The 16,690-nt window shown below is 46.1% G+C and overlaps 1 protein-coding gene and 1 long non-coding RNA gene across 3 annotated transcripts in view; one reads left to right on the forward strand and one right to left on the reverse strand.

The window, feature by feature from the left end:
• ATP5MC1 (ATP synthase membrane subunit c locus 1) overlaps positions 1–16,690 on the forward strand; it is a 254,377-nt gene that overhangs the window by 222,322 nt on the left and 15,365 nt on the right. The gene's annotated exons all lie outside the window — the stretch shown is intronic.
• LOC133281784 (uncharacterized) lies at positions 9,979–14,179 on the reverse strand. Of its 2 annotated transcripts, XR_009747580.1 has the most exons (4): positions 13,446–14,179; positions 11,876–11,977; positions 10,414–10,499; positions 9,979–10,301 (listed from the first exon to the last, which is right to left on the reverse strand). It is a non-coding gene; the product is annotated as an uncharacterized LOC133281784 (long non-coding RNA). The 2 variants fall into 2 exon arrangements; XR_009747579.1 differs by lacking the exons at positions 11,876–11,977; positions 13,446–14,179 and adding an exon at positions 11,316–11,535.

Below are 16,690 nucleotides of genomic sequence, written 5' to 3' on the forward strand. Positions count from 1 at the left end.
GTTGGGACCCTTGCCCCCTCGTTTTGGGGGTCCTCGGGCACTTCGGGCCGTTTACACCCGGGGAAGCCGGACCGGAGCTCGGCTCGGGGTGGCGATGCCGAGAAGCGCGTTAGGAGGGAAGGAATCCCAGCGGCGAAGTTGGCGGCAGCGGCAGTTAAAGGACAGTGAAGCTGTCCCTGCCTACACGCGTGGTCAGGACGCTGCGGACCCAGCTCCTGCCGACACCAGCCCTGAGCCTTTTCCATTCGTTTTCCCTAAAAACCTAGGGAATTCCTTGTATTTTCTGCTCACCGCCGCGGTCCAGGCGAGCTGCGCTGCAAAGTCTTTGTAGGCTTTTATTTTAACTTCTTTTGCACCAGCCCCCTTCTTAACTCGGTGCTGGACCAGCCCATCCCGGCCCTGAGCCGTTCCCCCGGTACTTGCTGGTTTTCCCGGTGCTCGGGACACGGCGCTTCCCGCAGGGGAACCCACGGCACACAGAGATACAGTAATTAAACCCCTCGTCCATAATAATTAATACGTGATACATGATTATACTAATGAAGACCCAATTGCACTCAAGACCCAATACCCATTTGAGAGCTTCCCTGAAAGGTTTACGTAGCTGAAGCGCATTTATCATTGTTATATTAAGAAGTGTCCGAATAAATATGAACGTAAATAATGTAGTGTCGTTAACATTGATACACTAACAAGTATATTGATAAGTATCTTGCTATTAATGGTTTATACGTATTATAACATGAATGCCTTCTACGTATAATACTTCTCAGTAGCAAAACATGCCCCCAGCGATCTTTTTATCCCGTTCCTGCACCCGCATACGAACATAGAGATACAGAGGAGCATGCGGGGAGGCGCAGCCGGGGCAGCCCCACGTTTTACTCAGGTCCCAAATACACATTTTCCCTGCTGTGGTTCAGACAGCAAACGGGAAAAGCTTCTTTCTGTTCCTTAGTTTGTTAGGACGGGAAAACCCAAAGAAGCAGAGCCCGAAACCTGAGGGCTGAAATAACGCCGTGGACGGAGAAGTAATCCTAAAATTGGTTGAGACTTTTTGAAACTTAATGTTTCTTTTTTTACCAAATTACCCAATTCACAAGGCGGGGTTGGGGGGGAAGGGGAGGTTTTCCCTTCCTTTCTCTCTGTAATATTCCAGCGTTCCCTGGGTTTTTAGCTGTCCCGGGATGGTTTTTCCTCCCCCAGGCTTTGGGGGTGCGCAGCAGGGGCTGCCACGTCTCCCCTCGTTGGGGGACAAAGGGTCGAGCTCCCACCCCCGAAGGCAATTGCTTTGTTCTACATGAATTATCCATTACTAAAGATGAGCCCAAGCTGACCGTGTCCTCAGGGTGCCCCAGAAGGTGCCCATGCAGCCGTTAACACGAGGTTGGTTTGTGAACGGCTTGGCCGGGGCCACTTCCACGGTTGAATCGTGGGTTACCTCGGTTTCATTTTCTTCTCTTTTTCTTCTTTCCATCAAGCAGGGCTCAGATCCTCGGGGCCGCTTGGAAAAACTCCAGTCTTTCCCCTTTGAATCATTCCTGTCCTGATGAAGCAGTTATAGAAATGGAATACTGCCTCTTTCAGCAACCTTTCCCCGCCCGATTTATGCCTTTTCACGTCCTAACTTCCAGGCAATCTCTAGAGCTTCTTGTCCTCCATGAGGGAGAATCAATTTTCCTTCTTAAATATCAAACAATCAGGATGTAAAAAATTAACGACAGCACAAACATCAATTACAAAGGAAAATGGTCGTGGTGTTAGGAAAGTCTTATGCAAACTAGACATTGTTTCTACCATTTCCTTCTATCTGTACCTAAGTTACCTAAGTTATTCCAACTAACATTGTTCTTACCCAGAGACACTTCTGTCTCTTCAGGCGAGGTACTTATGCGCTGTCTGCAGTTCTCTGCAGATCACGATTCCTCGCTGCTGAGCAATGTAGTTGAGGAACTCACATTTCCAAAGGGGAAAAAAGCTTCACAGTGGCCGGGGTACTCACTGCTGCACTAGAAAGTCCTTCAAAAAGCCCCTTTAGTCATTCCCTTTGACAAGCGTGCTTCCCACACTGTCCAGACCAGTTTCCTGGTAGCACAAGAGGCAGATGTGCGCACACCCACACAGCAGGAGCCTGTACCTGGCCGCTCATTCTCTTCCCATTCCCAAGATAACCTTGACTTTTCATTACCTGTGCCCACATTCACGTGGAGAGGCAGATCTGGGTTCTCCCTCCTTGCACAGCCTGCACACCACATCGCAGCACTTCCCAAGCACCCGTCTGACAGATGCTTCACAGTGAATGTCGTTATGTACAACTTCTCCCGCTGACTTGTCACATTCTGTAAGACATCAGGCAGTGCCAGATCCGTTTGATGAATGCCAGGACCAATAAATGCTGCCGGTTGGTCCTTGGTGGCTGTGAGCAATGTTACCACCCAGGTGACTCAATGGGATCCTTTATTTCTGTGCCCAAGCCCCAGTGGTTAGAAGCAGGGGGTGTGACATTGCCATCAGTGGCTTCATATTTTCCATTCATTACTCAACACGTGCCAGAAACTATCGGTTGTTGCTTAAGAGATTAAGAAGTAGCTATTGTTTTCTCATGGCTGTAATCATCCCTTCTCTTGAGCTTCCCCGTTTACACGGCTCATAGACAAGACATTTTCTGCAGACCAAAAGGGTCTTTTCTAAAGGTAGAGGGGGTTTATCATGGATATTGTAATAAAACTGCATTGGATCCTCCTGATCCCTACACTTCCTGGGGATAAGAACCCAGGGGTTTCAGACCTCTTTGGGCTCTGCTGCATGGAAGGGAATCTAGAGCAGTTTGAGCAGGAAGGAGTCAGAGCACTCCACAAGCCACATCCCTCCCTCTCTCTGCTGGAATATAAATCTTCAGATATATGTTGTAATGAAAGAAGCCACCCCTTATGCACTGGAACTAATTAGATCCCAATCACATGTTCCCAACAGAGGGGATGTGCCTTGGGAGCAGCACAGCTCCTCCATGCACACCAGCAGAGACTTGCACCTTCCTACACTGGCTGGTAGCTGGAACTACAGGCCACGGGGAGATGCTGAGCATGTGTTTTGGCTCCTGACCCGAGTTAAGCCTCTGTTATTCTGGTTTTGCTCCTGTTGTTACTTGTAGTGAAGCTGGGGTCTCACATTTCCATTGGCTACATGGGGATATATCCCGGGAGCCCTGCCCTAATCCTGAGGCAGGTTGTCCACAGCGCTTGTGCTGGACCGCAAGCTTGTGGCTACAATAAAGCTGATGTTCGTTTGTGGGGTAGAAGGGGAGTAAGGTCAGGTCCAGCTTAGCCTGGGCAGAACTGTTCTCCAAGAAAGGGGCTCTTGGAACTTAACCCAAAAGGACGCAAGCACCTCCAACGCACCACTTCTTTTGGGAAAGCAGGAAACATGGCAGCTGAGGCTTGTTGTGCCACTAGCTCTTCAGATGGAGCTATCAGAGGACAAATGTCATCTACATCAGATAAAAAGCAATCTGAACAGAAACCGATGCAATTTTCACATGCAGATAAACCCTTTAATCTCATTTTGCATAATTGTATTGTTGCAAAGGGATTACGCACTATTGAAAGTACAGATATCCTCATGCCTCCATCATTTCTCAGAGCCTTTAGCTGACAGTATTGCTGTATATAATAATTATAGCTCGTGATCATCTTACGTTGCCCAGCTGTTATTGATACAACTCATCAGCCAGACGTTGTTCTAAAAACATACTACTAATAAATGCCACTGGAACCTGCGTGCATACAAAATATGACAGAGTGAAGAATAATAAACCTGCTACAGTGACTGAGCAGAACAAAGCAACAGTCGAAGAGAGCGAGACCTGAAAGCCTCCGAGGCAGAGACATTTACTGCAATTGCTTCCAAAATACCACAATTCCAAGGAGGCAGAACAAAGGAGGTTTGGGTTATCCCAGCAAGGAGCCAATTTATACCAGAGAAATCAAGGAGATGGTGGTTGAGATTCTTACACAATAGTGTATCTTGGCTGTATTTGCTGTTCACGCCTCCCCAGCTCAAGTGGCACCAGAGGAGGGGTGAGAACATCTCTGTGCTTTATAACAGATGAAGCCACCAGCCTGTTCTTGCAAAGACCATCCCCACAGAAACACCCTTTTCCTGGCTTTCCTGGCGTTTCCCTTAGCAAGCTCCCATTTCACAGGAGTTAAAACGACAAAATGGCATCACGTTCCTTCTTCTGCCAATCTGACTTCCAAGTGGGAAGCGTGAGAAGCCCACACCGTCCTGCTCTCCCCCTCTCCCCCTGGATGAGCAGCAGGGAAGTGGCAGAGGTACAAGTGCAGGTACTGTAAAACATTTCTTCCCAGCCAAATGAAGTGAGGATGGCTGAACCTGTACTTGCCCTTAGCTGAAGGGCAGTGTCAACCCTTCATTTTCTTTTTGATTAACCCTCAGATTAAGTAATTTAAAGGGAAGGAAAGTGATTCTGCTGAACGACACTAATTTCAGTCTGATTCATTTTACAGTGTTGTAAAAACAATTATGTGCCTGGCACCCTCCAGAACATTGAGCACTCTTCAATAACCACCAGCTCTACTGAGATGAAACTGATACAGCTTGTTAGAGCATAAACTGATTGAAAATGTGCTTTGCAGCCAGACCAAGTGGACAGTGGCTCATATTGGTTTTTGGTAATGGGAGCTTGGTTGCTTTTCCTCAACTGAAATAAAAGGGTGCAGTAGCTGTAGTCACTTTGCATCAGATTTTTAAAAGAGTCTCATTTTCATTTGGCAATTTAGTTGTTAATCCAACTAAATCCTGATTTTTAGTTCTTAATCCAATTAAATCCTGATTTTTCAGCAGGATTAACAATCTGTGGGATAGGTGTTAGGGGCTTTCAAAGCACTAAACCTCTGTTAACAGTTTGGGACAGATTTTGAAGTGTTTGGCAATGATGCAGAAGCCAGAATTGACCTGCTTCCATTTAAACTGTTAAATAAAAGGTGCATTCCCAGTGCAGCTGCTCCCAAGGATAACCCATCCTGTCCTAACTCCCTGGTTAGGGCCACACACAGAGCACTGAAGAACTTTCAAAACCTGAAATGAGCTGCTTTGCTTTGCTGTTTCATGACTACAGGTATAAATCCAGCCATTTCAATACCTAAACTGTACCACAATTAAACCCCCAAAAGGAAAGCATTAGCTCTGTATCCTTTTCTTTTTCCATATTGCCACAGGACAATGAAGAACTGTACAGCTCAGCAGCTTCCTTTTGGAGACATAGATCCTCTTTTATTGCAATGCTGCTATTGAAATAGATGATGTAGAAAAATAATAGCTCAATGAAATTCACTTTTCAGAATTAAAAGGCAAGAGGTGATGGATGGCTTGAATATATCTGACAGCACCATGGAGGTTCACTGTCCACTCAGAGATGGTCAGAACAAGGCTGTAGAAAGGGATGATATGGGCTCTCACGCTGTATCCTAGAGTCAGTAAGACCTGAAGGCCCTAAAGGCTGGCTTTAATGTTAGTTCCAAGCCTGTGCCAAGCAGGAGCCAAAACCAAGCTGACAAAATGATCTACTCCATATTGGAGAGAACAAGGTTTGATTCTGTTCCTTGATCTGTGGGTTACAGAGGAAGTTCCAGAGAGGTCCAGTGACACAGATTATCATCTGTGCTGACTAGCAACAAGCTCGGTGCCTCAGTTTACCTATCCACAATACTGCTGCTATAACCATATTGTCCCAGTCCATAGCGATGTTTTGTACAGCGTTTCTAACATGCCACACTTAATTTCTCTATGTATGTTTGGTTCCAGAAATAAGGGATGAAGGATAAAAGAAAGAGGTACTACCTGCCTTGACTGCTGCCCCTCAACCTTTCGCTATTGTGCTGAATGGGTGCTTATCCTTTCTCCTCAATTATTCTTCCAGTATTTAGGTCTCTGGAAAACCTGGAATTTCTCCTTCCACCTGCAAGCAGATCTCCTTTCAGCTCAGAGATCCCTCTGCCTTCCACTCTGTGGGTATCCTGCAGTAGCAAGTCTCTGCACTGAGAACCCAGATCCTGGAAAAAGAGCAAGGAGGCTATTCCTGACCCCTTCCCAGACTCTAATCTTTCTCCTGCTGTGGCCTGATCAACTGCATGTCAGGTTAGTTTCCAGTGATGTACACTGTACTGTATTTTTACGTAGGAAGAGTCTTGGAGCAGGTAGCTTAGTTTCTACCAAAAAACTTCTATTAAAATCTATGAAAAGATTAATGTTTTATTGGTGTCCTGCATTGGAGTTACCTTCCTTAACACAGACACATCTGTCTCAGAGGGGAAATAGCTTGTATCAGGAGCTGATTCAAAATCAGATTGATGGCATGGACTGAATTCATCCTTGGTGCAACATGCTGAGCTTGGTGAAACAAAGAGCATCAGCTTAGTCTGTAACAAAACTGGCTACTGTCAAAAATGAGCTAAACCCAGTGAGGATGAGCCACTGGTTACCTTTAAATTTTGTTTCATGTTGCTGTTCTGTGGGGCCAGAGCTTTTCATCCCTTCCTCAGTCAGCTGCTCATTGCCCATCTTCCCGCAGAGACTGCCCCCTCTGCCCTTCACTGATGGAGTAGGGGCTGTAGCACATCTGGAAAGTGCTTTTGTTGAAAATAACAAAACAGCAGCATTTTTCTAATGGAATTCCACAGGTGAAGTCCAAACTCTGAGTGCTGAACACTGAACCAGCATAGTTAACAGTGGTAAGGTCCGGACACAAGGATGAAGATCAGGCAGAATGAGGAACTGAACTGTCTTTGTACTATTGCTGGTAGAGAAAACCTGAAACAACAGCCTCAAATACTGCAGTTTTTGAGGTAGATGCTCCAAGTCCATACTGGAGGAGGGATAGTGCCTCCTTAACTACAATTTTGTTAACATATAGTATATAAATGTACATTTTCTGAAATGGAGCTTGAAAAAGAAACCACTTCATTCAATGAAGCAATTTGTCAGACACATTAGAGTCTTTTTGCCTCTAATCAGATAAAAACTTGGCCAAGGAAGGGCATATCTGTGCATAGCTGAGAGTTCTATTAACAGGGTTAAGTGCAAAATTAATGACTCTCGATGGAGCAATACAAACAAGGAGCCCTGCCAAGCCCCCAGACTTACAAGATCACAGTTGGTGTTCCTCTTTTCAGCCTCTTCCTTTCAGTCCTTTACTCTTCAAGAGCCTGAGAAGCCAGGCTTTGCTATACCACAGTAATAGATTTCTATTTCTGCTCTTTACAGTCTTATGGAGAGTCATAAATGTACAGGTTTGTTTTACATATATCTTGCTCTGTGAAGAGAAAATGTTCAAGATGTGGTGCCAGCACTCAGCTGGTCAGCTGAGGTTCAGTCCAGAGAACTTTTGCCCACAGTAAGGTAGCAGAACAGATACCTGCTTTGGAAGCACACCAAAACCTTCCAATAGGAGAAAGCCCACCCTTCCCCACCAGCCTGTGGTGCTCCTCCCACAGATGCTGTTAAACCTGTGCCTGGGACTGCAGAACAACTTGGCAAACAGATCCTGAAAATCCTCTGCCTGGCAGTAGATTTATCCTGGATTGTCTCCAGTAACAACACAATGGCCAAAGCATAAGCTAGGACCTTCTTTGTCAAGGTTTTCCCTTCTATCAAGTCAATGCATCATTTCTGAGGCAGTTATCATAAGCTGAATATTGCTGATTAATCATCTAGCACACAAAGCCAATCGATCCCCCTCTTTGCAGTGCTCAATCCTTCATTCCTAAATCACCTTCAAATTCAAATTAGGAATCTTTTGCTCTTTCAATGTTTTGCCTTTACATCTATAAATGGGATACTGAGGATAAAATGCTGAGTCAGAGGAAGAAAAAAATCACCTGGTGACTAACTCATATCTCTCCTTAGTACAGGGGAAATCAAATCTCTCAAGTGATGGGGCCCACTGAAAGGCCCCATTTTTCACTGAATGTGACTTACTCCTCGCTGGTTAGCAGCTACTATTTGTAGGATACTTCTGAAAGGTGAGAGGTCTTGGACAGACAGATATTATCACCTAGTTCCTCTTCTTCCTTTGTCTTCACATTTATTTGTATCTCCCAGTGTTTGTAACTTAGGACACATTTTGTTTCTTTGCATCAAGTAACTAGCATGCTGCTGCCATAAGCTATTTAATATTTTCATAAGGAGAGCAGTTTTCAGAGGACTGGAATTGAAGAACAGGAAAAATACTGTGAATCTAGTCCCTTGAGTGTTTGCTACTCTCTAATCTGACTCTGATCTGTTGCAGGGTGATAACCACATACTGCATGATCTCTTGGGTAATTTCAAGCACCCAAACTTGCTGAGAGTTGAACTGTGTTTGCACTGCATGGCTCCAGGAAATGCTACAGGAGGAACTGTGAGCCCAGTTTATCCCTTTGCATGGGATCTTTTGCAGAAAGCAGAGTCCACTAATGGGGCTCTGTATCTGGCCCTGCTGCCTTTATCACTAGGGCTGCTAAGAAACAACTGAGAGAGACCTTCCTCAAAGATCCCTCACCTACCTGCCTCAAAGTGCATATAAACTGAATTGCTACACAACTGGATGTTTTGAACACAGTCTGGATGGTGCATTAGGAAGTTAAATAAACCTTACAGAGATGTGTGAAGCAAGGCCAGGGGATGCACTAGGTTTGATCCCAGCATCTAAGGTCAGAGGTAACACAGGAAATCCTGAGTTTTGCTTCTGGTTTTAACACGATTTGTGTTAAAAACAAGTCACTGAAGCTGGGGAAATGGCCTTTTTCTCTGCTTGTTAGAGTGGTGCCAGTGCTTTTTGTATATACTGCAAAGAGGGAAACAAGTAGCACAGGTTGAAATTACAGCCTCAGGTTGAATGCAGAATTGATGCAAAGCTTGTATGTGCTGGGAGTAGTAGAGGAGGAACTGGTATTAACTCGCTGCGCTCTGAGAAAGACAGCCTGCCCCTTCCGTTACCAAGTAACTCCCACCGAGAGTGATGGATAACTCCAAAATGCTTCTGCGTGCACGGAACTGGAGCGAGGTGCCCGCCAAAGCGAGAACTCCTGCAGGCAGCGCTCCCCGCCTGTGTCCGACAGCGCAATCACCGTTTCTCACCGATTCGGTGTAGTCTGTCCCCCTCTGCCGGCCACCCACCAGCCGCCCAGCTCCGAGACCCCGTCGAGAGCCAGAACTCAAAAGGGGTGGTAAAAAAGAGCTTGATGATAGCAACCCACAGGCTGAAAACCCCCCTCAACAGATCAGTTTATCCATGACCATGCTGCAGGATTGAGGAGAGATTTATTAGGGTCCTCAAGCAACTGGGGCTTGGATTTGTGATTCAGGATAATATCAAACCTGCATAATTCAAAGTGAGCACTACCCTGGTGTAATGGGGGAGCAGATGTGATTGTTATGTTTCATAACAGCATGTGGCGTTATCCTCAATTTGATAATAACATCTGCTATAAGCAGCCACATCTGGCCAGTATCACAGCCACATCTCTGCTCACAGCTGGTTCAGGGTGTCCTGGAAAGGGAGGAATACTGGAACCTTTGATAACAAATCTAACTGAACTGGTGTATTTCTACCCTAATATTGCAACAATCTGCCTACAGCTTCTTTATATCATTATAACTGTGTTCATTCTGGAAACTTCTATTGCTCAATTACTGCATTAGAGCAATCCCATTTCCTAGCATGAGAAAGGATTTAGGGAGCAAAGTGTAAAGAAAAAAAAGCTGTTTAAGATCAAGTCTAACTGTTAACCCAGCACTGCCAAGGCCACCACTAACCCATGCCCCCAAGCCCTTTAGGGATGGTGACTCCATCTCTGCCCTGGGCAGCCTGCTCCTGCACTTGACTCATGGATCACCTCACAGGAGTTGTTGCCTTGCACAACCACAGCACTACAGCTGGTTTATTTACAAGAAAATAAGATACAAGAAATACTGCAAGAGAAAATATGTGTCTAAGTAAACTACTGTAAATCTGCCTATCACAGCTGACAAAGATAACAAATACAGTGACGATGTAGGGTTGCTACAGCATGATGAGCTAAGATTACAGGCAAAGTTTGGAGAGTGATAACATCTTGTTAGACAAATCAGTGTCCTTAGGAAGAGTAGGCAAACATTTTATCTCAAGACAAAAACTGAAATGCATGCTGCTGAGCTGGAGCACAAACTTCCCTCTGTGGAGTTTCCTTCCCAATTCTGGTGTCCAGCTCTGTTTCTCATCTGAGTTTCTTCAGTTGATTTATTCAACAAGAAGTCAGGCAGCGCTTTGGGGAAACACAAAAAATGCTCTGAAATACACCGAGCCTATGAAGATGTACAAGAAAAGGTAAACACTACCCCCTCTGGGAGTAGCTCAGAAATGTTCTCTCCTTTTACCTCTTACTTCCAATGTCTTTTTCTCTGGCAGAATTAACTCTGTTCTTGTTAATGGAATAATTTGTCAGATGCATGCATACATTACCCTGTAAATGAATGAACAAGATGCAGGGTTAGAAAGGTATTAGCCTCCTCCCTTCTTCTCTACATGATCCTGGTCACACTGCCTCATGTACAAAGCATCTTAATTAAGCACAGAAGATTTAATGGCACTAAATATGATCAGCCCTATACTGATCCCATTACTTTAAAGAACCCAATAAATGAGGCTCAACAGTTTCAATTTCACTTCACTGCAATCTCATCAGCATTCCAATTCCATCACTTCTGAGAAATCAGCAGTTTCAATGGAAGATAACCCTCTTTCCCAGTCAGGCCCCATTCTACAAGCACTTATTAGGAGAGCTAATTCTGTGTTGAAATGATTCAGAACTGCATACCAGAACCTTTGCCAGCCACCAGCTAAGCCACCACTTCTTTTCAGAAAGAAGTAAACCAAAGTATCTTTGCACTTGGGCCTTTTCCCCTTCCAAGATTTCTCTGTCTTATAACAATCTTTTTGCCACAATAATGCTTCATGAAAAACAGTACCAGACTAGTACATAAAGTTAATTAGGTATGTATTTATTGAAGTACTAACTGTGCCAAAACTTGTATGCAGCACTGATCAGGATAATATAACACATGGTGCATTCTACTAGAGAATCTGCTCAAATATTTCACGCATAATTGTATTTATGGCACTCAGATACTACAAAGATGAATGACTGGTATTTATGAAGTGCTTAGGGATTCTCCAGAGAAAGATGCTTTGGACAGTGGAACCATTAGGATTTCTCTCTATCTCTGGTTGCTGTGTATTGAACTGTCATTAACTTCTGCTAATAGGCTTGTTTACTTACCAAGCTATTGTGCAAAAGGTCAGAGGATGCTGAAGTAGCAAAAAGTGGAAGGCCCTCATTATAGACAAACATCCTCAGAGGGTCACGGGATGTCACCAGCACATAAATCCCCAGATCAAACTTACGTCTACCAAGAATAAAAGGCTGGGAAAGAGGATATGAAGCCAATTTGCTTCTAAACTTGCTTGAAACACATGAACAACACTGGTAACTCATTAATAGCTATTGCAAAGGTGACAAGCCTAGCTGAGGTCCCTGCTATGACAGATCTACTTCTGCCACAGTTTTATCTGGTGCTGAGCTGGGAAAGGTACTGTAAATGTCTCTTTCTGGGGTGTGTGTCCCTAACACTGATCAAACTAGAGCCTGGGTCTGCACTACACCAAGCAGTGACAGGTTCTCCACTTCATTTAAGGCTGTAGCTGGTTTCTGTACAGCTCAGTGAGTGTTTGAAGTTCACTTCAAGGGTAAATGTTTGAAGAAATGAAACATTAACAACAGAAAAGGAGCCTGTGGGCCAGTCTGCCCAATGTCCCACTAAAGAGAAGCTCATTTCCTACCTTTCTTTTCTCCAAGCCAGAGGCTCCAAGTGTCCTCCCTTCCACCTCTTATATTTTTTTTTCAGTCATTCATAGACTTTCATTCGTTCCTAGGAACATTCCCTGAAAAATAACAATGAGGTCAAATGCAAAGTCAAACAAATTTAGACCATAAAATATAGTGTGTCCAAAGGTCAACAATAAACTGAAGTGAATCATGGTTTTGCTCCTCAAATTATTGGAAGTCCAAGCAACTGGAGGCTTATTGAAGTTTTTATATCAGACTTCATTAAGGATGTTACTTAAAAGTGCCAATCAAAACCACTTTGGTGAGACTCTTGTTTGGAACAAGACAATAGGGCTTAATGGGACTCATGAAAAATGAGTATCCTTTAAGTGCTTTTTCACTGATGAGGGATAAAGTTTTCCTTCTTCCATTCATTCATTCTGAATGCCCTGAATTCTTGTCAAGGTGATTCTGTCTCAAAATATTACAAGCCATTTCTGAACACGAGTTTACAGAATAACATGTAAAGTAGACATTTTTCTTTTGTCAGCAATGAATCCTTTTGACAGCGATGAATCTGAAGCAAATGACCAGTGAATGCTATTTCTGGCTGAGTGACCACGTCAGGGCAAGGCTAAACTGGATATTAAAGCACCAGCTCAGTGACAAAGCAGCGATCTTGAAACGAGGAATGCGGGGATTACCCTTGAGATGTAGAGCTGGCAGATCGCATCCTGCCCAGGTTTCATGTCCTTCTCAGCGTGGGTGGTGAAGATGCCTGTGCCCTGACAGCCAGAGGCCAGTTTACAGAGACAAGTCTTGTGTTTCCTACATCAGTTACTGGGCTACAAACTGTCCTAACAACGAGGAGGGAAATGGCACAGAGGGACACTACAATAGTTATGAAAGAACTGCATTAAAACTGCTTTCTAGCGTAGATTTCCTAGGCATAGGTTTTCAAACTACTCCAAGAACCTTGCAAAAATGTAACTGGAACAGCAAATAGAATATTGTAAGAATATTGTAAGATTAATTTCCTTCAGTCCTCTGCGCTTAGAAAAGCTTTAAATGATAACTGCTTTTTTTCTCTGATTTCTTTTCCAGCACTAAATTCAACCAGAGAAAACTACTTGCTTTCCTCCAGCCCAGCAGATTAATCTTTGCCTAGAATTCAGAAGAGGCTTTTAAGATGCTGAAAGTTGGCCCCTTTGGGCATGCAAATCACAGAATGTGAATCTAACAGCCAAAAAATAATCGTGCCGAGAAGAAAGTCAGGCTTTAAAAGAAGGGCTTAGTCTGCAGGAAGACACCAAGAAAGAAGTTGGATTCTTTTGGGAAGAGCTTCACCACTCTGTTTCTAGCCAGCAAATACTTCCTCTAGGTCTCCCTGCTTCCAGGGAAGTGTCTGATTTTCCAGAGAAAGAAGTCCAGGGAGAAAAATAAAAGCACCATAAACAAACATTTGCTTGCACCTTATTGATTCCAAAAGAACAATAAAGGGATCATCACACCCATACAGCCCACTCACAAGTACTTGATTTCATTTCCCATTGCCACTAACCGATCCGTTGATGCTGTACTCACTCTGTTCACTCCTGTCTCCTGCTCCTCAGAAGCTCACCACTCCATGTACTGCATCACAGAGCAACAGCAGTTTAAGAGAAGGAAGCTCTGTAATTTCCAAGTCTCCGTTTGGGCTCAGAGGGAGATGTGGAATCGCCATTCCATTAGGCCTTGGCTATCAATTGCTCCCTGGATGGATGATTTACAAACTGCCTGCTGTAGATGATAATCTGGACAATTAGTCATAACAGACCACCACATAAACCCAGGAGTGCTTACTGTTTCAGAAGCTTCACCCCAGCTAGAAATAACTGTGAGAACAACCAGCTCCATTGATAGCTCTGAGTGGTGGAAAACAACGATTCCTGGAGTGCAGCTCTGAATAATGCTTTATTTGGATTGGAGCCACTCGAGCCTTCCTTCGTGTTCCTCTCTCAAGGCATGAATCCAGAAAACACTGGCAAGAGCTCACAGGCATATTAAGTTTTGACTTCTTGCCTAACTTCAGTCATTATGAGAGAAATACGTCTGATGCTCACAAGCTACTGCTTCACAAAGATTAAACATCAGGGCTAGCACACGCTCGCAAAGAGCAAGTGTTACAACAACAAGGGGACACGCTCCAGGGCCAATAAAACACTGCTCTGGCTAAGGGCTGGCTGCGCACACTGCATCAGTGGGGGATTCCAGGCCAGGCAGCCAAATGTGAGCAAAACACAACGCGTGGACACTAGACCTTTTGATTTCAAACAACTCAAGTGCCAGCTGAAGCGATGCTGTGACCCCGGCACGAATATGAATTTATTACCCATTTAGGCATCGGCTCCACCACAATTCCTTTGGTTTTCCCCATCCAAGGGCACCAGGCACGGCCCGTTCTGTGCCAGGAGCAGGCTCCACAGGAGCTGACGGACCCACCTGCGGCTGCAGCGCCGCTGCCAAGGCACCTTTCCCAAGGTCTCCCCTGCGCTCAGCACACAGGGCTTGGCAGGAGCCGCCATCCCCCCAACAACCACCGACCTGCAACGAGCGGAGCTCGCACCCTGCAGGGCCGGGGGGCGCCCACAGAGCGGAGGCACCGGCAGGGACGGACACCTGGATGCGGCGCCATCTCCGCCCGGCCCCAGCAGCCGCTGAGGCGACGGCCGAGCTGCTGACCCCGTCCAACCCCGCTCTCTGATTGGGCAAAGCGACGGCTTAAGCCCCGCCTCTCTATTAATATCTTGCCGCTCCATTGGGCTAAGAGGCCTGAGGAGTCTCTGATTGGGTAACAACAGCAAAGGGGGAGGGAGTTGTTGCTACCGCAACAGGAGGACGCGTCAGTGTCACGCGCGTGCGCCGCAGTTGCGCATGCGCATGCCCGCGCTGCCGCGCCTCCTTTCCCGCCCCCAAATTAACGGCCTGCTAACGGCCGCGCCCCGGCAAGGGGGGCGTGGCCTGGTTTGAACAGCCCCAGCCAATCACAGCTGCGAGAACGGGGTGATTTGCATATTCATGAGGGCTGCGCGAGGGCTCCTGGGAGGCGGCTCTGAGGTGAGGCGGGTCCCGTTGCTGCAGCCCTGGGCCCACCGCAAGGGTCCCGTTCCCTTCCGCAGTAGATCCCGTGGGGAGCTGGGCAGCACCGGGCTGGGGTTTGGGGGCAGCAGGAGAGAGTGTGTGAGAGCCAGAGCAGAGTTCTCGGTAGAGCCGAATGTGATCCCGCAACAGCGATGGGAGCTCCCCATCAGGACTCCGGTTGAGGCAGCAGCCCTTGTTGTGAGACCAGTGAGACCTGAGAGCAGCTCCAGTGGCTGAAGGGGCTGCAGGGAACCTGGAGAGGGGCTTGGGACAAGGGCCTGTAGGGACAGGGCAAGGGGAATGGCTTGAACCTGCCAGAGGGGAGACGGAGATGAGCTCTTAGGCAGAAGCTCTTCCCTGTGAGGGTGCTGAGGCGCTGGCACAGGGTGCCCAGAGAAGCTGTGGCTGCCCCATCCCTGGCAGTGTTCAAGGCCAGTTGGACACAGGGGCTTGGAGCAAACTGCTCCAGTGGAAGGGGTCCCTGCCAGTGGCAGGGGTTGGAGCTGGAGGAGCTTTAAGGTCCCTTCATCCCAAACCATTCCAGGATTCCATGCCCCTGTGCAGCTGGGTGCCCATGCCACCCGAGCTCTGGGCTAACAGCAACAACCTTGTCTTACACCTGTACAGCACCACAACACTGATCCAACCTGGATAATAACACAAGGAAATGACCGGCTCTGCGAAGCTGGAATGAGCCTCCCAGCTCTGCGAGTGCTGCTGACACAATGGGCAGCGCCATTTACATCCAGGATCCGCAACACTTGTAGGGATTCAGTTCCTGCTGCCATGGAAACAGACCGCGGCGGCGAGCAATGGAGCAGGTTGGTGGAAGCTAATTGTTCGACACGCACACAAAAAAGCTTGGATCCCCTTTGCTTTCTGTGATCGTGGGTCCTTTAAAGGAACCTGCTCCATTCCCATGGCAGCCAGCAGCAGATTTACTAGCATTCATTTTCCATTTTTACAGTCCCCATCCGTGCCAGAAGGTTAAGGGGTTTCCAACATTTTCCATAGAACTAAAGATCCAGGGAGTGCCTCAGATTTATTTGAGCAATCTGTAGTGTACTCATTGCAATGCATTCAAGTGATGTACAGGGAGATGCAGCCTTGGCGTTAAAGCAGCTTGTTTTTCTCTTCTGCTGCTTCTCAACACAAGGATTGTTTGGGTGGTTTAGTGTTTTACTGGGATTAAAGACGTTTGCATTCAGGATCCTGCATCTGCTTTATCCTGTTTCTTGTTGGACCACGTGTTTTAGGCTCAAGGGCAAGAATCTCATGGTTATCTTATAACAGTTCCCTAAGAAATATGATTTAATAGCTCTTTCCAAGTGAATGTCTCTTCCAAGATGCGTTTGAGGGCTGTAACTCGAGTATTTGTGGAGGATTTGTGCCTTTCAGAGCATTGCAAGAGAGGCTGAGTGTCCCCATTCGTTAAAACCCCACCAGTGTAAAGCAGTGCCAACATCTCCAGGCACATTTTGGATTTGTACTTCAGAAAGGACAGAACCGAGGTCACTAAAATCATTTTGTACTAACAGAGAAGCAATTTCCTGAAGGCAGAGAAACCACTGAGCTGCCTAAACCCCCCGATGTTCTCTGTTTTATAAGATGAAGAACCCATCTTTCCAACCTTTCCTATGTTTTTTGGATCTGATCTAGCCAAACAATAGCCCTTTTTAAGGAAGGATTGTCAAGTCTAATGACTCCAT

Source organism: Pezoporus flaviventris, unplaced genomic scaffold (genome assembly GCF_033815535.1).
Source record: "Pezoporus flaviventris isolate CSIRO_AGI_PZ_B2104156 unplaced genomic scaffold, CSIRO_AGI_Pfla_v1 ptg000107l, whole genome shotgun sequence".
In the NCBI taxonomy this organism is placed as follows: domain Eukaryota; kingdom Metazoa; phylum Chordata; class Aves; order Psittaciformes; family Psittacidae; genus Pezoporus; species Pezoporus flaviventris.